Source organism: Xenopus laevis, chromosome 1L (genome assembly GCF_017654675.1).
Source record: "Xenopus laevis strain J_2021 chromosome 1L, Xenopus_laevis_v10.1, whole genome shotgun sequence".
Lineage (NCBI taxonomy): Eukaryota > Metazoa > Chordata > Amphibia > Anura > Pipidae > Xenopus > Xenopus laevis.
In genome coordinates, this window is record NC_054371.1 from 7,641,170 (window position 1) to 7,662,121 (window position 20,952).

Genomic DNA, 20,952 nt, shown 5'->3' on the forward strand with positions numbered 1-20,952 from the left:
GGCCTGAATTTTTATTTCTGAGTTTGCTGGAATCCTGCCCCATACAATTATACTGGAGCCAAAAAAAATAATTATAAACAAGCAGTAACAGTATTATTATTGTTTAGTAACACGTGCCAATCATTGAAACACTAGGTTTTCAGTAGTGTAACTTGTAATGACGACTCACCCTGGTGGTCTAGTGCCCGCCACGTGGTGTTTCCTCTTCTGCTATTGTCTACTCCTTGAACTGTTGTTGCCTTCTGTCCAACCATGTTAACATACTGTACATGCCCTTTTGCCTGTTCAGAAAATTTGCTTGGCTCCTCTCAAGTCCTCTCGGCATCTGAGTAGCCGAGGGCTCCTCCCTGCAATGGAGAATGTCTTAGCCTAGGTTCTAGCCTAGGCTCTAATGAGGATTAAGGAAGGGGCCAGTGCATAGGTGGTACCTCACTAGATAGGGACCCAGTAGAAACAAGGACCAGATATCTCCTGTCACCTTGTAGATGGCACTTTCATCACAGCACTTTCATCACACGCTGACTCTTGTGCCTTTTGTCAGAGCCCCTGACCTAAAGAAAAGAGGCAGATAGGCAGGCAAGAGAAGGAGAGGCTTGGCTCAGTAATTCTGTTTTATTGATAACAACTAGTGATGGGGAATTTATTTGTCAGGCGCAAATTTGCGTCGAATTTGCGCGATTCGCCACTGGCGAATAAATTCGCAAAACGGTCACGTCAAAAAACGGACGCCGGCGTCAAAAACAAGATGCCGGCAACATTTCGCTAATTTTTCTAGTATAGGTAAATCTAATTTCGCTCGAAATTTGTGAATTTTTCGGCGAAGCGAAACGCGCAAATTCGTCCATCACTAATAACAACAGTGGGGTTTATATAGCAACTATTATTGGGAACCTTCAGTTTATTCTCCTCTAAGTGTGCAACTTAAAGGGATTGATTTGGCCATTCACTCCAACATTTAAGTACTGCCGCACAACAACACTACTGGCACAAGCTAAAAACAATATAAAACTTACTGCATAAATATTGCTTAGTATAGCAAGTTACATCAAAAGCACAATTTATACCAAGTGGTAATTGAGTATGTAAATAAAATATCCAAAACACTTCTTTTTGTAAATACTATATCCCCCATCTTGTTCCTAACTTCATCTTTTTTATACCTTGAACAAAAAAGACTTAATGTAACTCCTACTCCAATGTGCAAATTGTCTTGTGGGATTACTTTGTTCTATTGACTTAATTTGATTCAAATGCTCTCATTCTTTCCTTTTAGGAGTCATGTAGTACACCATACCTATAGCTTACCATATTTCAGGCAAGTTAACAAATAAATCGCTGCCATAGAATTGCAGTTAATATTTCCTTTAGTCTGATCCATCTTGCCTGAAACTGTAGAATGGAATTCTTTAGAAACATTATAATGTTGGCAAGTAATACATTTCTGGCTGCCAGACATATAACTTCCTGGAATTCCAAGATATCTAGAACTTTATGAAACCATGTGCTAAAAATCTCATCATCTGAATGCAATTTAAACCATGGTGACATGTGGGACCCCTCAGTTGGTCTGGGGCTGAAATTATAGAGAGCCAAACAAAGGCTAATCCTGTAAATGATGTGCATTCCTCACCCTCAGTTAAACCCTAGACATACGCCTCTTCTGCATAAGCAAAAATGTATTTCTCAATTGGAGAAACAGTCCAGTGGATTGCCACCAATTCAAACTCTTGAATTGACAAGACAATGTCTACAACAAGGAGTTCCCACTATACCATTTGCAACAAATTGTTGTCTGTATTTTATTGTCAGTTACTTTTTGTAATGGCCCGTAGGCACAGTTAGAGTGCGGACCAAGGGGGAAGCAGTTCAAACAAACAAAGTTCGAGGTACAAGAGGGTTTGGCAATAGAATGGTCAAACTTCAGGCAAGGGGTCAATCCAGGCAGAATAGGGTCAAAACAGTAATTCAGGCAAGGGTCAGTACACAGGAATCAATATAACAATACTAGAGTCACACCCAGGAATGCACAAAGTGAAACCTATACTTGGGCAATGTTGCAGTGTTCAAGCTCCTTTAAATAGGCCTGTTTTGGCGCCAAAAGCTGGACGTGATGGCGTCATGATGCTGACGCTGGTGTTCCAACGCCGGCACCCGTTCTGACGCTGGCGACCAATCAGCGGGCGAGAAGACACTGGCGTCCCATCGATGCGACCAGCAGGATCCACATGGAGGAGCAGGGCACTTCCATCTTGGATGCCATCTTGGAGCGAAGCATGGTGAGTTACGGTTTCCTTTACACTTTTCATTCAATACCTTGGAAATTCCACATTTTCTATTATTTTTCCATAAATCTGATTCCCCCTTACTTAATGGTATTTGTACATTTAAGCTGTAAATCTTAAGCCATTAATTAAAATATTAAAAATTGTTCATGATTGTTTAGGATTTTAAGTTATTCGGCCTGTTGGAGTCTTAAACAAAATAATTCTAGTGGAAGTTTCTTGGTCCCTCAGGTTTGTTTGCTAATAGTTTGAGCTGTTTGTCTTGTTGAAAATAATAGATTTACACAGAATAGGTAAGGACTGCACTAAGCCTTCATTCAATTCAAAGTATTCTGTTAGCACTGATTCTATATGTTTGATCGCCTCTGGTTCATGGAGGATGGTTTCAGTTAATGGCCAGTGAAGCTCTCTTCAAGGAGCTAAAGTAAGTTTAAGTGCAGTGCAATGAGAGAATGATCTGACCATGCAATGCAATGTATGCCCAGTTTAAGACATGGGAGTGTGATTAAATAATGATCTATGTGTGTATAATTAAGGAAGAATGATATCTAATACTGTACCCAAAATCTTATGTAAAAATGCTACTCGGTGTCTGTTATGGGAGTATTTGTTAAGCAAGCTTAAAGGAATCCCAGTGTAGGTTGTTAACATCAGAATATAACAACCTTCAGAATGGCAAGTAACTTGGTCTACAACAAGTAGAAAGTCCCTAGATCTATTGTCTAGGTTTTCACATGCACCTCTATGTTTAGCCATTTCACCCCTCAATGCGGCATTTTTCTCTTCTAGATTCAATTCTTCAGTTCAAGGCAATTTGTTGAGCCATATCATCAGTATAAATCTCACGCTTGTCAGTCTGGTGGTCCAAGTCTGTGAAGTCCCTTTGTAAATCTTATATGACAACTGTAACAACCTGTGAATCAGTTTAGCTGCTAGGAATGAAGGAGATGCACTCAATGAGGTCTGATCTAGATGTGATCTGAACTGTTTTGTTCCATCTTGGGTTGAGGTCTGTTGATCATGTGGCGGTGCCAGTTCCAGAGGTATCTGAAGCTTTCTCTTGCCCAAACAGGATTATCTCTTTCTTAATCAGACCTGGTCTAATAGAAGAGTCATTTGCATATATTTGTGTGGTAAGTTCTCTTACGATACACAGCTCTTACACAATGGGTACACTCTCCATCATGGTCAGCCATGACCCCCAGATTTTAAAATTTTAGGTTCTGAATATTTACTCTTGAAAAATTACTTTTTCTTATGACATTCATGTGGGTGATACTTTTTTCATGGATGTTAAAATCAAATTGAGTATATGAAACTTAGACTTTAATCTTACATGTCCCTTTTGCCTCACTCTCTATCTTTACTGGGCAGTAGTTGGAAGTCACATGTCCCAACAGCCAATCCCATAATTGTTTACTAATCTTTTTCATATCATTTCAATAACAAAACTGATATAATCAGTAAATATGTTTCAATTGAATAATTGATACATGCCTAAATAAGAAGAGTCATATGAGTTATTATTGGGCAGGACTGGGGTAATATTCAATCACGTTATTTAATGGGCAGCACTGAAATACTACTCACAATATTTATTGGCCAGGGCTGGGGTAACATTAATATTACTTATTAATATTATTTTGGACAGTGCTTGGGTAATACTCTGGTGTAATATTCATATTATTTATTGGGCAGTGCTGGAGTAATATTCATATTATTTATTGGTCCACACTTGGGGAATTCTCTCTTTGTTAGGCAGGGCTGGGGTAATACTAATTTTATATATCGGGCAAAGCTGGGGGGGAACTGCTGGTGTAATTCTCACATTATTTATTTGGCAGGAATAGGGTAATATTAATATTATTTATTGGACAGGGCTGGGATAATACTCATATTACTGGGCAGAGCTGGAGTAATATTAATATTATTTATTTGGCAGGGCTGGCATAATTCTCACAATATTTATTGGGCAGTGCTGGAGTAATATTCACATTGTGTATTGGGCAGTGCTGGAGTAATATTCATATTATTTATTGGGCAGGGCTGTGGAAATATTATTTATTTGGCAGGGATGGGGTAATTTTCTTATTATTTTTTGGGTAGTGCTAGAGTAATGCTCACAATATTTATTGGGTAGGGTGGGGGTAATTCTCACAATATACTGTCAGGATCAGCCCGGGACTTGAACTCTGGTGGTGCTGTTCTGCTCATTGCAGCACTTACCTGATGAGCCACTGGGGGCTCTCAGGGCTGATTCTGAACTTTGGTGTGTATTGTTTTCTGTTATCTGCCATTCACAGTCTGTTTTCCACCCACCTCGTTTACCCTCATGTGTTTCCCATTTCCTAATCACCTTCCCTTTATAAACCCCGCCCTGAGCTTTGCTCAGTGCTGAGTCATTGATTGTATCCTGTTTGTTCCTGACCTGCTATTTTGAATCTGAATCTGAATCTGAATCTGAATCTGAATCTGAATCTGAATCTGAATCTGAATCTGAATCTGAATCTGAATCTGAACCTGAACCTGAATCTGAACCTGAACCTTGAAAACCTTGTTTGTCTTGTTCCTGAAAACCTTGTTACCTTGTTTCCTGAGTGAGTACTTTTGTTCCGGTGTTCCCCTTTTTTCCCTCACCATGTGGATTCCTCGATCAGCCATTCTGCTTGTTCCTGCCTTTTGTGTTTCTGTGTTCCGTCTGCAATAAACCTGCTATAACTTCATCACCATCATGTTTTTGCCTACTATTACCTATGGCTACACCCCTGGGCGTCCACCATATCCACTCCCCTTGGAGTGGCTATCCTCGGTCACAACAGTTCCTAGTTGTGAACGTTACAGAATGACTCAGCCAAACTACAGGAAGCCTTTGGGAAAGCCCTCCATGCCTTCTGACTCTGTTGTTAAACTGCAACTCCCTTGGGATGGAGAGGGTAAGGCAGAAGACGCCATCCATTTCACTGATGATGTCTGGCAGGATTTTGTCTCCGATGATGAGTGGGAGGATTCAGCCTTCGATGAGGACTGGGAGGATCTAGACTCGGATGAAGATGAACTACAAACCGCTATCTGGCCTGTGTCAGATCGGCCACTTCCAGTTTTTGGGCCCTTGTCTCCTCCACAACCTTCTGCTCCTGTGGCAGCTGCCAAACCCAGGTCACCCTCTTTTTCTCTCAGACCTGAACCCCAGTTTATTAGTTTTTCTACAGTTTCCCAGCCAGTCCTCGCTCCTGTGCCGGCTTCCCAGCCAGTCCTTGCTCCTGTGCCGGCTTCCCAGCCAGTCCTTGCTCCTGTGCCGGCTTCCCAGCCAGTCCTTGCTCCTGTGCCGGCTTCCCAGCCAGTCCTTGCTCCTGTGCCGGCTTCCCAGCCAGTCCTTGCTCCTGTGCCGGCTTCCCAGCCAGTCCTTGCTCCTGTGCCGGCTTCCCAGCCAGTCCTTGCTCCTGTGCCGGCTTCCCAGCCAGTCCTTGCTCCTGTGCCGGCTTCCCAGCCAGTCCTTGCTCCTGTGCCGGCTTCCCAGCCAGTCCTTGCTCCTGTGCCGGCTTCCCAGCCAGTCCTTGCTCCTGTGCCGGCTTCCCAGCCAGTCCTTGCTCCTGTGCCGGCTTCCCAGCCAGTCCTTGCTCCTGTGCCGGCTTCCCAGCCAGTCCTTGCTCCTGTGCCGGCTTCCCAGCCAGTCCTTGCTCCTGTGCCGGCTTCCCAGCCAGACCTTGTTCCTGTGCCGGCTTCCCAGCCAGACCTTGTTCCTGTGCCGGCTCCCCGAAAGCTGCCTGTGCCGGCTCCCCGAAAGCTGCCTGTGCCGGCTCCCCGAAAGCTGCCTGTGCCGGCTCCCCGAAAGCTGCCTGTGCCGGCTCCCCGAAAGCTGCCTGTGCCGGCTCCCCGAAAGCTGCCTGTGCCTGCTCCCCGAAAGCTGCCTGCAGCCCAGCCGGTTCCAGCCTCCGTGCCTGCAGCCCAGCCGGTTCCAGCCTCCGTGCCTGCAGCCCAGCCGGTTCCAGCCTCCGTGCCTGCAGCCCAGCCGGTTCCAGCCTCCGTGCCTGCAGCCCAGCCGGTTCCAGCCTCCGTGCCTGCAGCCCAGCCGGTTCCAGCCTCCGTGCCTGCAGCCCAGCCGGTTCCAGCCTCCGTGCCTGCAGCCCAGCCGGTTCCAGCCTCCGTGCCTGCAGCCCAGACGGTTCCAGTCTCCGTGCCAGCAGCCCAGCCAGACTCCGTTCCCGTGTCAGCTCGCAGAAGACTGCTTCTTCCCGAGCCAGTTTCTGTACGGTTTGCCCTGGCCTCCGGGCCTGAGGACCTGTTTGCCCTGGCCTCCGGGCCTGAGGACCTGTTTGCCCTGGCCTCCGGGCCTGAGGACCTGTTTGCCCTGGCCTCCGGGCCTGAGGACCTGTTTGCCCTGGCCTCCGGGCCTGAGGACCTGTTTGCCCTGGCCTCCAGGCCTGAGGACCTGTTTGCCCTGGCCTCCGGGCCTGAGGACCTGTTTGCCCTGGCCTGAGGACCTGTTTGCCCTGGCCTCCGGGCCTGAGGACCTGTTTGCCCTGGCCTCCGGGCCTGAGGACCTGTTTGCCCTGGCCTCCGGGCCTGAGGACCTGTTTGCCCTGGCCTCCGGGCCTGAGGACCTGTTTGCCCTGGCCTCCGGGCCTGAGGACCTGTTTGCCCTGGCCTCCGGGCCTGAGGACCTGTTTGCCCTGGCCTCCGGGCCTGAGGACCTGCCTGCCCTGGATAGTGCCACTTTCCCTGCTACTGGACCTGGTAGGGCGGTTAATCCTGTCTCTATCAGGTCTATTGCTGTAGGTGTTGGTATTGCTGTCCTGGCTTGCCTCTTCCTATTTCTGATGGGTGCCTGTGCTCCTGGTCCGCCACCTGTGATGGGTGCCTGTGCTTCTGGTCCGCCACCTGTGATGGGTGCCCGTGCTCTTGGTCCGCCACCTGTGATGGGTGCCCGTGCTCCTGGTCCGCCACCTGTGATGGGTGCCCGTGCTCCTGGTCCGCCACCTGTGATGGGTGCCCGTGCTCCTGGTCCGCCACCTGTGATGGGTGCCTGTGCTCTTGGTCCGCCACCTGTGATGGGTGCCCGTGCTCCTGGTCCGCCACCCGTGATGGGTGTCCAAACTCCTGATCCGCCACCCGTGATGGGTGCCTGTATTCCTGGTCTGCCACCCGTGATGGGTGTCCAAACTCCTGATCCGCCACCCGTGATGGGTGTCCGAACTCCTGATCCGCCACCCGTGATGGGTGCCTGTATTCCTGATCCGCCACCCGTGATGGGTGTCCAAACTCCTGGTCTGCCACCCGTGATGGGTGTCCAAGCTCCTGGTCCGCCACCTGTAATGGGTGCCTGTATTGATTTTGTCTGTCTTCATGTCCTGGTTTCCGACTCTGGCTGTGATATCTTGGCTCCTAATTCTGCCAATGTTCCTGTTCTGGCTCCTGACCCCAGCAATTTCTTTGTTTTGTTTTCCAATCCTCAAGAAGCTCCTGTTCTCGTTTCTGGCGAGGCTTCGGCCCATTTCCCCAGGGTTTGGACTAAAATGGATGGGGGACCATTTGATCCTGGGATCGCCCGGAGGTCGATCCTCAAGGGGGGGGTAATGTCAGGATCAGCCCGGGACTTGAACTCTGGTGGTGCTGTTCTGCTCATTGCAGCACTTACCTGATGAGCCACTGGGGGCTCTCAGGGCTGATTCTGAACTTTGGTGTGTATTGTTTTCTGTTATCTGCCATTCACAGTCTGTTTTCCACCCACCTCGTTTACCCTCATGTGTTTCCCATTTCCTAATCACCTTCCCTTTATAAACCCCGCCCTGAGCTTTGCTCAGTGCTGAGTCATTGATTGTATCCTGTTTGTTCCTGACCTGCTATTTTGAATCTGAATCTGAATCTGAATCTGAATCTGAATCTGAATCTGAATCTGAATCTGAACCTGAACCTGAATCTGAACCTGAACCTTGAAAACCTTGTTTGTCTTGTTCCTGAAAACCTTGTTACCTTGTTTCCTGAGTGAGTACTTTTGTTCCGGTGTTCCCCTTTTTTCCCTCACCATGTGGATTCCTCGATCAGCCATTCTGCTTGTTCCTGCCTTTTGTGTTTCTGTGTTCCGTCTGCAATAAACCTGCTATAACTTCATCACCATCATGTTTTTGCCTACTATTACCTATGGCTACACCCCTGGGCGTCCACCATATCCACTCCCCTTGGAGTGGCTATCCTCGGTCACAACAGTTCCTAGTTGTGAACGTTACATATACATTGAGCAGGGCTGGAGTAACAAACACATTTTTCACTGGGCAGTGGCCCAACATTGTCCAATATATTTTAGTTCAGGGATGATGTGACAGTTGGATACACACAATTGATACTGATACAATAGTTCTTTGCGGCTGAATAAGAAACTCAGAATAAGACAATGTTACAGGTGGTCCCCGTAGGATTGATCAGATATACTGAGCTCACATAACTCACAGCTGCTGGAATCACTTAGGTGAGAGGGTCCCGCGGGAGCTGCCAGACTGTTATTTTCTAAACAAAAGTTTCAGAATCAGTTATGAAAGTTAAACCGGTAATTATGTTACCAGGAGGAGCGAATAGCGACATACTGACGTGCAGCTTTAGTTCTGTGCCTGGAGAGTGACAGGTGCATGAGTTACACACGTATAATTCATTTTTTTCTTCTATTTAAAGAGATCAGTGACGACTCCCGGGACTCCCGGCACAGATGGATCAGCTGCTGGAACTGAGAATCTTAACTCTTTGTTTCTGTTCAGTGAATTAACAACAAAACCAAATATTATGTTATACGCACACATTTTAACACAAAATGATTAATATTTCCTTATGTCCTTTTATTCTTTCCTTGGATAAAATTACATAACTACACCCAATTACTTCTATGTTATGTTTTATTATATTTTCAACTGGTATATTTTTTTGGATCAGATCAAGACAATTAAATTATCTGATAAAAGAATCCATCAGATGATATCACTAGTCACACTTTGTGCCTCTGGAACATTCCATCAACTAATTGGGTGGCACCAAGACAACCATGTCCTACTATTTATTCCCCCACCCAGAGTAGAGAACGGAATCACTGATAGATTTATTTGGCAGACCCAGGCTGTTAAACAAATGAACACTAATAAACAATATAACATATAAATTAATTAACATATTTATTTAACTTCATAGGGGAAACAGGGAAGGGGGACAATGGGAGTAAGGAGAAACAATAAAACATTGGAGTACGTCAGCATACAGGTAAATGATCAAAGAACAAGGGAAGTAAATTTACTAAGTTTAGTACAATAGTCAATAATTTACATATATAAAATTTATATAAATATGTTAATGTAGGTACCATCTGGGTCTAAATAACTCAGTATGTACAGAGACAGAATCAGACATAACTGCCAACCATCTTGCCTGGCTTTAGTGATAAATTATAGTGTAACTGACATGATGTAATTTTATCTTCAATTAAATTTATCATTTAAGGGACTTTCTAAGCCTATTACAAACAACTCCTGGTTACTTGTTCATTGAAACCCCATAGCCAGGTCTAGCCTTCAGTAATGCTGTCCCTGATTCCCATGAGAAAAAAATATAACAATTGTTAGTCCCTCCAAAAATCAGTCAAGGTAGTAAAAAAGTACAAAATATTTATTAAGACATGGTGAACAGCAACTTAACGTATTTTGTGCCTGTTGGGGCACTTAATTATAGGCCTAAATGATTGGTGGTATCAAAGCCCCAGCAGGGTCCTATTACATAAACAACAGTAACAGTATCTTCACCTACAGAACCAACCTCTACCTCAGCTTCTTCTGGCACCACTCACCGCCACCAACAAGCGGAGATACTAGAATATGCACATTCATCATTCAATTTAATGGACTAAGTTCCTCTGCATTAAGCAGAGAGGTGCGCTGATATTCCTTTTTCAATATATGCACAAACACCTAAAAAGAAAGAACTGTATATAGAGTAGTACGTTCAGCACTTCTTGAATATTTTACGATGTTAGAACTACTTAGTAGTTCTAACATCGTAAAATATTCAAGAAGTGCTGAACGTACTAAGTAGTTCTAACATCGTAAAATATTCAAGAAGTGCTGAACGTACTACTCTATATACAGTTCTTTCTTTTTAGGTGTTTGTGCATATCTTGAAAAAGGAATATCAGCGCACCTCTCTGCTTAATACTAGTATCTACAGTGGAAGTGTGGATCCACTACCTCTGGAGCTGCTTTCCCCGTAGAAACTTCATATATAACAGCGCAGACTTCATCCTTTTCTGTTTATTAAGTTCATCTGCAGAATCGGATTCAACACATTCATCATGTCTAGGCATTGGTAGTAGCAATTCTTAATATCATACTCAAGAAGTTACCAATCAATATTTATATTGTCATTTATTCTAATGGCCCATTGATCTAATCTGCATTGGTTTTATTTGGTTAATGGGTTAGGGTATTTTTAATGATGCTGGTCAAAAGTAATAATTGATGAAAAAAATTGATAAAATGTAGAATTTTGGTTAAGTATCTGGGTTTTAAGTCCTTAATAGAGTGGTGGTGTTTAATATATGTTAAGATATGCATTAATGGGTGTTGCATTCTAATCTGATACAGACACAGTGTCATTTAATACAATCTTTGTCTGCTAATGCAGAAGTGTTAATCAAGTTTTGCCTTCTTGAAGCAAGAGAAGCATGGTGTCTGTGTGCAGTTTCTCCTCAGTCTAAAAGAACGCTGCAGGCTCATGTGAGATTGAGCTACCGGTTATCCCATCTCTTAAGCAGAATGGCAACAACTGCGCTACTCTGAAGACTTTGCTACAGGGCTAATGATCACCATGTGCAGCACGAATCACAAATATGGTCATCATATTAATGTGTCGGTGTCATATATCAGTTTGTAAGTTGCCTCTACAGCAGGGATGCCCTACCAGTAGACCTTTAGCTGGTGATCAGTAGATCTCAAGACACTGTCCACAAATGAATTGTCTAAATCACCTTCCTGTTTCATGTTTTTCATTCAGATATTTATTATGTTATCGTTACAGAAGAAATAGTTGTTTTGTGAATATAGCAATATACACTTTCTTATAAATCAATATTTAAGTAATATTTGCCATGTAACAGAATGCTAACAATGCTATTATGGAGGTAGATCATAATAGGACAACATCACTAAAAGTAGACCTCGCATTAGTAAAGAATGGGCACTCCTGCTCTACATGTATAAAGGTATAGGTTAAATGTTGAATGGGTGGCCCAGGGTAAAAATCACTAATAAATCTCCTTGGCCCTTTAACCTTCTGAAGGCAAGTACAGAGTTCAAGTAATCTGTTTAAAAACAAACATTGAAAATGACACTCCATTTTATAGAGACATTTGCCTTCCTTATCCCCCCTCAAGGATTCCTAGAAAGTAAAGGAATAATTCCATGAATTATTCTATCATTTTCTAACAATGGGGTCTTTTGTGTTTAGTTCAGGCCTTTGAAAAATGATATAGCATTTTGGGAATAAATATACAACCTAATAAGCCAGCACTAGAGCATAAGATGGCAGATATCTCAACAGCCACCATTCTACTCCCCTTACTGCTCAGGTATGCAGGGACAAATGCCACCCACACACTACAGAACACCAACATACTGAAAGTGATATTTTAAATCGTCAGGAAAATCTTTGGCTAGAAATGTAGCAATGAAATTTATTAGGGCCAAGGTTCCCATGTAACCAATCATACAGAAGAAAAAAAAGTCAGACCCTTCATTACAGACCAGAAAAATATTGTCTGGATCAGAAAGAGTATCAGCCTCTGCAAATGGGGGGTTGGAGGCCATCCACACAGCAGAGATAACAATTTCAACTGAAAAACATACAATGACTAGTTTGATAGACAGTTGGATTCCTATATACTTCATCTTACTCCCAGGCTTTGTGGCATTAAAGGCAGTAATAACTATGAGAGTTTTAGCCAACAAAGATGAAATACAAACAGTAAATACAATCCCAAAGTTTACTTGTTGGAGGAGACAGCATATCTGTGTTGGGAGCCCAATAAATAATAAAGAGGAAAGGAAACACAACATGAGAGAAATAAGGAGGATGCAGCTGAGATATTGGTTATTGGCTTTCACTATAGGAGTCTCACGATACTTTCTAAATATTCCCAGGATTACAGCACAAGTGATGGATAATATTACCGAGATGGCGGCTAAAGTAGCACCCAGTTGGTCTTCATAGGAAAGGTAATTTATATTTCTTAGGATGCAGCCATTTCTTCCAGAATTTGACTTTTCGTATTTAGAGCATTTCATACAATTTTGAGCATCTGTAATAAAAGGGAAATAATAAATGTAGGTGTTATATTTGGGGTACCACTTGGAATTCTTATCAGCCAGGTGCCAAATTCATTCTAATGAAAAAAACTTATTTGAAAATATCCTCTTTTGCATATGTATTACTCTTGGATAATTTCTTTTTTCTATGTTGACCATTTGGGAGTTACTTGAACTTATGAATATTAAAATCAAATTGTTATATAAGATCCTTGTTGTGAATATTAAAATCAAATTGTAATATAAGCTCCTTGATGTAGATAGATTTTATATTTTCAAAAGCACATTTTTATCTCACTCTGGGGCAAATTCACTAAGATTCATAGTTGCGCCAGCATCCGCTTCGCCGTACTTCGCCAGGCGAGTTTTTGCCAGCGCTACGCAAATTCACTAAAATCTGAAGTTGTGCTTAGGGGAAATGAAAGGTTGCGAAGTTGCACTAGCGTTAATTTGCCAGGCAAAGCGAAGTTTACGCTAGTGATGCTTAATTTGCATATGGCGCCAAATTGAATTTACAGTGAAAGTACACGTAGCAGCACTACACAAGCCACATTCGAATGTAAAAAAAAAGTTGGAGAGCAAAAGTAACCATGCAAAAAGGTCCCAGGGTGCAAGAATATGGGCTGTAATTGGCTATTGGTAGCCCATATGTGGACTGGCAGCCTACAAGGGACTATGTTTGGTAGTACAAATGCTTTTTATGCAACTAAAGCTTTCAGTCAAACCAGAAATTAAAAAATAAGCACCTGCTTTGAGGCCACAGGGAGCAACATCCAAGGGGTTGCTCCCTGAGGGAGCAACATGTTGCTTGCGAGCTACTGGTTGGGGATCAATGGCTTAGAGCCATGTACTCAGTGTTCAGTATGTTTTCACTTTCACAGAGAATGGAGAATTGACTGCTGGGGTGCTGGCAGCACCAGACCCCAGGCTATGGAGAGACACCCCATGGGTTGTGATGCCCTTGGTCGGCTCAGGGATAATGGGACCCTCATAGTGAGAGAGATTACTGGAAATGGATTCCAAGGAAAGAGGCTTGGGAGTACTCAGACTCAGTAGAGGTGTTGGAGTTGGCCTGAAGATTCCTGTGAGCACTGTGGATGCCTGTACCAGTTATATGTGCGCCCTCAGTGAGTTTTGGCCTGAGAAAAGGCCAGTACCAGTTCTGCGTGAGCCCTCTGTGAGTGATCCGCCTGAGGTAAAAGTATTGAAAGGATCCCAGCATGTGTCCCCTGTGTGAGGACAGGTTGTGCTCAATAGCCTGTAACATGGGAGCTACTGCCACTATCCAAAGGATAGGTATAGGGGCATGTAGCGCTACCTGGGGTAAAGAGCTCTTGGGATTGTGACTGTGTGTCCACCATGAGTGGAGTTTTGGACTGTGTCCTGGGTAGAGACTATGCCAGAAGTTAGAGGACCACATGAGTACCCAAGGGCAGGATCTATATTACATTGTATAATTGCATATTGCCTTTTTTCTTCTTATATACTGTTCTATTTGTTTAACTGCAATGGAGTGGTTAAGAAAAGCCGTATTCATCTGTTCCTAAGAAGAAAAAGTGCTCTATAGTGTCATACCTTCTTTAAATGCAATTATATATAGGTTTGGAACTACTCACAAGGGAGATGTCTTTAGGGTGTGTAGTTTACAGGTTTTCCGGTAGGTATGGACGACTTCAGGGCTCTATTAACAAGAGCCTGATGGTAGTTCACAATATGCGACTTCTATTGCAGGAAACCGAGCAAGATTGAGAGAGACCGTGGGGAAGGAACACCTGTAAACTACACGCTCTAAAGACATCTCCCTTGGTGGATATTTTTTGGCACAGGGGTGGTGGCCAAGATGGGGTTACACATAAATGTGTTTTCACCTTCATTATATGAAACTTTTTGAAGAGTTACGGCAAATAATAAGTTACAGAAGGAGTGAATGAGTGACTCAACATGAGGTTCAACATTTATTCAAAAAATAAAATATATTGTATTCCGGATTTACCCGTCAAATTGCTCTTTGTGGGCAGAAGGAGTTTAATTAGATTATGGGTATCAAACTTTGGGCTTTTTTTTAAATCTGATTCATCTTTTACATGGTTTGGAATGGTTTATCCTGATGTGATTACATCTTTATTCAATCTAATTTAATATGCAGATAATGATGAATTTTTAATCTTGCTTATACATTTTTATTTTACTTACGGCCGTATTTCTTAAAGTTTGTGCTTTTTTTCTACTTCAAATAAACTTACAATTAACAAAATTTGAATGCTTATTAATTAAAACAAAATCCAAATAATAAAACTTGACTGAAAAAAACTTGAATATACATACATTAAGAATGTTTTTCTTATGTACGGTTATGCCCGGAGCAGAAGGTTATCTACAATTTATGATATCTAAGTAGACATATTTCTGATTTTTTTAGTCTTTTGTGAATGATTTTTGCCATCCATTAGGAAGAATTGCTTTATATTTGTTTTCCTCAAATTATTTTTAGTGTTTTTTTTGTCTTTCTATTATGTACAGTTCAAATGTTTTTAATGTGGATTATATTAAAAAATTTAAATTATTATCAAAAATTTAAGTTGTGAAGTCTGAATTATGTTGTTTGAAAAATACCCATTGACTTAAAAGTGTTTGGAATGTTGAAAGTGTTTGGAATGTTGAATGTTGGCCTGGAACATAGTATTTGTACCTGGATCTATATATATATATATATATATATATATATATATATATATATATATATATATATATATATATATATATATATATATATATATATATATATATATATATATATATATATACATGTAGAAAGCTGACGCACACTGGGATTTATCAAAATAAAACTTATTTTATTGGATCGACGTTTCGGTCCACACATGGACCTTTATCAAGATAAATACAAAGTGCAAGTGTAGGCAATTTTATAGACTCACCCACCAGTGAACCTTCACCAGAACACGCCCATATGTCAAGTGAATATTTTAACCCTAGAAGACCCAAAAGTCCAGCGAACATGGATAGTATTAACTTGGTCTGAAAAACAAAGTGCATAGAACCATATAATTTAGTATATAAAACTACATAATCACATATTATAAATACTTTTAAAAAACTGTAATAAAATTAGTGAAAATATTTTTCTTTTAAAGTGACAATGTAATAAATAAAGTGTTAACAGTGTTATAAAATACTTTAAAAACAATATCATAAATCCATAGGACATAAGCTGTTTGCATGTAAATACATTACTAACTGTCAATGACAATACATAGAATGGTATAAGCTTTATAATTACTCATAAAAAGCAAGTAAACGAGCAATATTCATTAAGTCCTCTGGGGGCAATGGTGTTTAGCATTTTGATCCAATATACCTCCTTTTGCAATAACATGCGATCCCAATCACCTCCCCTAGTGGGTTCAGGAATTAAATCTATGCCCATGAATTTGAATGTTGGGAGATTATATCAGTGTCACGACTTTTTATTGCCTGCCCCATACAATTATACTGAAACAAAGAAACAAAAAAAAGAATAAAACATTTGGTAAATTTGGAGGTGGCTTAGTCAAACATTAAATTAAGTTTGGATTATTACTGCATTATTATTATTAGTAGTAGTATTAGTAGTAATAGTAGTAGTAGTAGTAGTAGTAGTAGTAGTAGTAGTAGTAGTAGTAGTAGTAGCAGTAGTAGTAGTATTGTGCAATAACACATGCCAGCCATTGAAACACTTGCTTTTCAGTGGTGTAACTACTACACACTGCTGCCCCACCTCCATGATAAAGAACCTCCACCCTATCCCATCAAGAAGAATGCCTTATACTTAGAAAGAAAGCCCCAATGTAATGACCCAAAAAAATGTATTATCTCACCAGTAATGATGCTCATGCCCCATAGCTACATCTCGAGCTGGAGGTTTCCAACCAAAGTAGAAAAACATCAGGCACTCCCAGATCCCATAAAACAGGCTTGTAAAAGAAATGAGAACTTTATTTAGGCCACAAAAATAGATAAATACATATCCTTAAGTGTTTCGTGCTATGACTTAAGTGCCCATTGGCCTATGATTAAGTGCCCACTGCCACAAGACACAAAAGGCTTTGTATTTATCTATTTTTAGAGCCTAAATAAAGTTCTCATTGACCCTTGTACCCACAGACCCTGTACTTTGCATCTGCACAAGGCAGGAGTTATAAACATGTTATTCTTGTGATGAGTGGGCAGGTGCAAGTGCGGTTTTGTCCCAATAAATACATTTAGTGCTTGTTCTGATACATTAAGAAATGAGCCAGACAGTTTTTTTATTGGAAGAAAACATTACTAACATGAATACTGTATATTACTTGATACTGTATATCCTGTAAGCAAACAAAAGAGAAAAACTAACTTGCCCTTACAAGAGACACTGTAAATTTTCCATTCCTCTAGTATAATAAGGAATGTGGATGAACACATCATTTATCTGGAGAATAGTCAAACGATTTTTAGTTTGAATCGTTCAAGTTCGAAGTCGAAGTCATAGTCGAAGGAAGAAGTAGCCAATTCGATGGTCGAAGTAGCCAAAAAAAACCTTCGAAATTCAAAGTATTTTTTATTCTAATCTTTCACTCAAGATAATTAAACGTGCCCCCCAGTGAGCCAATGATAGCATTAAAGATTGCCATCAGATTATCTTATGTTTAAAGAAATGGTTTAGCTGCTATGGACAAATGAATAGGACAGATTTTATTCACAGATCTTTTCAGATTTGAATATGCAAACTAAAGTTTGAATTTGGTTTAGTTTATGCCCTTATATGCAATGGAGGTATTCAGTATTGTATTTATTTGTTCAGTATGGTTCTTATTCATAGGCAGTAAAGATCCCCACCTTAGTTGTTAGAAATGAACAGAACCTCCCCTCAATGAATTACAATCAGTCAGAATGCATTACATCAGCATTTCATCCAATAGCTTACATTATATTATATATTATATATATTATATTAACACTTTATAAGTCTAGAAAAATATATTCTTCCTGTGCATCAGTTTCAATGTTAGTGCTAAAAGATAATAGAAAGTGATACATGCAAGTATAAGACATCACTTAAATAAATAGGCATGTATGGCGAAGATATGATATAATTGTGTAAAATTATGTTCATTCTGATTCAATGATTGGATGGCACTGATAGGTATTGGATTCCTTTGAGGAGGTTTTCAAGCAGGTTCTTTTGCATTTTACCTAAAGAAACAATGGGAAAAAACAGTGGAGGGCTTCTTCTTTGGTTGCTGTAAGAAGAAAAGAGTGAGTGATGCTAGTGAGGTACCAAACTCATCCAAGACTTAGGGGCCAGTGCACAGGTGGTACCTCACCAAATAGGGACCCAGTAGACACTAGGACCACATAGCTCTTGTTACCTTGTAGAGGGCACTTTTATCTCTTGTGCCAGTTGTCTGTGAAATACAGAGCCCCTGAACTGAAGAAAAGAGGCAGATAGGTAGGCAAGAGAAGGGGGCGGGCACTGGCTCGTAATTCTGTTTTATTGATAACAACATTGGGATTTGTATAACAATTATTATTGGAGAAACCGTGCTACTTACTATAAATGAACTGTTACTGTGTTCATCGGCAAAATTGTGTGAACCTTCAGTTTATTCTCCTCTCAGTTTGCAACTACAAGTCCCCACTGCTGTGTGTACAATGGTGTGTACCCTAAAGGGGTTGATTTGGTAATTCCTCCCAAAATTTAATTACTGCCGCGCAACAACTTTACTGACACAAGCTACAAACAATATAAAAAATATAACATTGCATACCGTACATATTTATGTATTATATATATTTATATATTTGTGCATTGTGTGGTACACCATACCTTTAGTTTACCATATTTCAAGAGAGTCAAGAGTGAGTTTATTGTCATTTCATCCATATACGTTTGTACAATACACAGTGAAACTAAACAACGTGGTGCTAAACACAACATAGATGTACTGGACAACAGACAAAAAGTGCAAGTGCAAAAATATGCAACTCCTGCAAGACAGGACAGCACAGTGCAGGGACAGGACAAGACACACTCAGCAGATGTAATATGTTAAGTAAATAATGCTCAACGTCAGACATGATGGTGTATCATTGGGATATGACAGTAGCAAGAACATGATAAATAACATGATAAAGTGCAGATGTGCTCATAGAGAACATTTGTATCCCATGGCTATTTATTTATACAATGGCGTACAGTGGCTGTGTAACGTTGTGGTATATAGTAAGGTCAGATGGAGTGTGAGTGTGAGAGAGATCTGTCCGGTCCCTGAGTATTCAGGAGCCTTATGGCTTGGGGGAAGATACTGTAACACAGTCTGGTAGTGAGGGCCCTAATGCTTCGGTACCTTTTACCAGATGGCAGGAGTGTGAACAGTGAGTGTGAGGGGTGTGTTGGATCAGACACAATGCTGGTGGCTTTACGGATGCAGTGAGTGGTGTAAATGTCCGTGATGGAAGGAAGAGAAACACCTATGATCTTCTCTGTTGTCTTCACTATCCTCTGTAGGGTCTTGGGCTCCATGACAGTGCAGTTCCCAGCCAAGACAGTGATACAGCTCAGGATGCTCTCGATAGTCCCTCTGTAGAAGGTTGTGAGTATGGATGGTGGGAGATGGGATTTGCGCAGGAAGTAGAGGCACTGTTGGGCTTTCTTGGCTAAGTAACTGGTGTTGTGGGACCAGGTGAGGTTCTCCGCCAGGTGGACACCAAGGAATTTGGTGCTTTTGACGATCTCCAAATTAGAGCCGTCAATGTACAGTGGCAGGTGGTCACTCCTAGTCTTCCTAAAGTCAACAACCATCTCCATTGTTTTGTCTACATTGAGAGACAGGTTGTTGGCTCTGCACCAGTCTGTTAACCGCTGCACCTCCTCTCTGTATGGTGACTTGTCATTATTGCTGATGAGACCCACCACGGTCGTGTCATCAGCGAACTTTATGATGTGATTGTGTGGTGCGTGGCTGCACAGTCATGCGTCAGATGAGTGAACAGTAGAGGACTAAGCACACAGCCTTGAGGGGCTCCGGTGATCAATGTGGTGTTCTGGAGATGATGTTTCCAATCCTGACTGACGTCTGTCAGTTAGGAAGGTCTGTCGGTTCTGGCAAGTCAACAGATAAATTACTGACATAGAATTGCAGTTAATATATCCTTTAATCTGATTCTTCTTTAGAAACTTTATTATGTTGGCGGATAATACATTTCTGGCTGCCAGAGATATAACTGCATAGAATTCCAGGATCCAAGAACCTTATAAATCCATGTGCTAAAAATCTCATCATCTGAATTTAATTTAAACCAAGGTGACATGTGGGACTCATCAGCTGGTCTGGGAGCTGAAATTATAGGAAACTAAACATGGGCTAATAATGTAGGTGAGGGTTGCACCCTAGACATGTGCCTCTTCTGTGTACCCATAGTTTCAGCCATGTAAGCAACAATTTCTTTCTCCACAATTGGAGAAACCATTCAGTGGTTTGCCACAAATCCAAACATTTTCCACTATGCCATTTGCAATAAATTGGTGTATGCATTTTATTGTCAGTTACTTTTAACTCAGTATCTAGGAAATGTTATCTTTTCCATAAATCTGATTCCACACTTAAGAATATTTATACATTTTAAGGGGTAAAGTTTAAAGCAGAAGTAAATCTTTTAGTAGGTAGAAATGTTGTACATGATTAGGAATGCACCAAATCCACTATTTTGGATTCGGCCGAACCCCCGAATCCTTCACAAAGCATTCGGCCGAATACCGAATCTGAATCCTAATTTGCATATGCAAGGAAGGAAAAACATTTTTTACTTACTTGTTTTGTGGCAAAAAGTCACGCGATTTCCCTCTCTGCCCCTAATTTGCATATGTAAATTAGGATTCTGATTCAGTTAATATATCAGTTTTTTGCAAATAGTATGAGTGTGGATTCATGTATGATGTAAGAGTGGCAACAATTTTAATTTCCAGATTAAAAGTCAATGCTGTTGGCCCCTCCCACTTCTGGGTATTAAACCTATATCACCTTTTCATTCAGGTTGACCCCGTAACTATGTGATTCAAGTTTGTTGAGTGTGGCCTCAATGCTCTAACATTGGCAGCAGTTTAAATTTCCCCATTGAAAGTCAATGGGTGAAATGTGATTGTTGCTGGCTCCTCCCACTTTAGGGAATACATTTTTTTTTTGTTTTTTTCATTCGGGGGGACCCCATGACTCTGGTGAGTGTGGCTTCAAAACTGTAAAAGTGGCAGCAGTTTGAAAATCTTCCCTGTCAAAGTCAAAGGAAAAATTGGGGTGTTTTGAGTG